Source organism: Salvelinus sp. IW2-2015, unplaced genomic scaffold, assembly GCF_002910315.2.
Source record: "Salvelinus sp. IW2-2015 unplaced genomic scaffold, ASM291031v2 Un_scaffold245, whole genome shotgun sequence".
Taxonomy (NCBI): Eukaryota; Metazoa; Chordata; class Actinopteri; order Salmoniformes; family Salmonidae; genus Salvelinus; species Salvelinus sp. IW2-2015.
In genome coordinates this window covers 1,382,019-1,383,988 of record NW_019942528.1, presented here as the reverse complement: position 1 = coordinate 1,383,988, position 1,970 = coordinate 1,382,019, and positions in this window count along the sequence as shown.

The window sequence follows — 1,970 nt, the reverse complement described above, 5'->3', positions numbered from 1 at the left end:
GGATGTGTGTGCTTTGGGGACCTTTACCAGAATGTGACTGGCAGAACGGGTGTTGTATGTGGAGGATGAGAGCTGCAGTAGGTATCTCAGATAGGGGGGAGTGAGGCCTAAGAGGGATTCATAAATAAGCATCAACCAGTTGGTCTTGCGATGGGTATACAGGGCTGACCAGTTTACAGAAGAGTATAGAGTGCAGTGATGTATCCTATAAGGAGCATTGGTGGCAAATCTGATGGTCGAATGGTAAAGAACATCTAGCTGCTCGAGAGCACCCTTACCTGTCGATCTATAAATGACGTCTCCGTAATCTAGCATGGGTAGGATGGTCATCTGAATCAGGGTTAGTTTGGCAGCTGTGGTGAAAGAGGAGCGATTACGATAGAGGAAACCAGGTCTAGATTTAACTTTAGCCTGCAGCTTTGATATGTGCTGAGAGACGGAGAGTGTACCGTCTAGCCATACTTCCAAGTACTTGTATGAGGTGACTACCTCAAGCTCCAAATCCTCAGAGGTAGTAATCACACCGGTGGGGAGAGGGGCATTCTTCTTACCAAACCCCATGACCTTTGTTTTGGAGGTGTTCAGAACAAGGTTAATTAAGGGCAGAGAAAGTTTGTTGGACACTAAGAAAGCTTTGTTGTGGAGTGTTTAACACAAAATCCGGGGAGGGGCCATCTGAGTGTAAGACTGTATCATCTGCATATAAATGGTTGAGAGAACTTCCTACTGCTTGAGCTATGTTGTTGATGTAAATTGGGGGGGGGGGGGNGGGTACTCCCTTGGTGACAGGCAGTGGCTGAGACAGCAGGATGTTTTGACTTTATACACTGCACTCTTTGAGAGAGGTAGTTAGCAAACCAAGCCAAAGACCCCTCAGAGAAACCAATACTCCTTAGCCGGCCCACAAGAACAGAATGGTCTACCCTATCACAAGCTTTGGCCAAGTCATTAAAAATATCAGCAGAACATTGCCTAGAATCAAGGGCAATGGTGACATAATTTAGGACCTTTAAGGTTGCAGTGACACATCCATAACCAGAGCGGAAACCAGATTGCATACCCGAGAGAATACTATAGKCATCAAGAAAGCTAGTCAGTTGATTATTGTCACGTTTTTCCAACTCTTTTGATAAATAGGGCAAAATAGAAATTGGCCTATAAATGGGGAGATCAAGCTGAGCTCAGCCATGTGCTCCTTGTCAGTAACACCCACATTTATTCTCCAGGTCTTTAACCGTTTTCCAGAACTTCTTGGGGTTAGACCCACAGAGAGAGAACTGCTCCATAAGGTAACTAACTCTGGGCACGTGCCCTACGTGCCCGGTTGATATTCTGCCATGATTACTATACATTTAGATAGCTGGCTAGACTAACTTAACAATCAAAACACTGTTAGCTGACATGGCTAATTGAGTTACTGTCAGTGACTGATTAAACAAGGGCTCTAAGCGACAGTTTATGTCACTTATGCTTGGAGCCGGCCCTGCGTGGATTTAATTTAGGTTTAAGTAGGCTTATACTTTCATTGTAGGCTGTTGATGGGTGGACATTGGATAGCCTAAAACAATTAACTGAATTTGTTCCATCCCAGGGAGGACTTTGATTGGAAAATCTAGATTTCAAGGTAACACAAATACCGTCCGTGTCATTGGTTAACATTTAGTAAGGAGTTGTTCCCGATCGGGGTTGATTTAGGAAGAATCTTAATTATACACTTTGCAAAAAAGTTTTGCCTTGATATTGATTTCTTCATAGTCTGGGGCGGCTGCGTCTCGTGAAGCATGTTTGATTCATGCAGCAAGTTTGTGCAGAAAATAATCTCCGTCGCAGTTAGAGCAGATTGATATTGCCACTGGTAGTTAATTCTGACGTCCGTATACTTCGAAAATAAGCTATCATTGTGAAAATCGTGGCTCTTGGAACGACATTGTTCGTTGTCCCAGCGCAACAGCAGTCTCGCGAATGCAGCG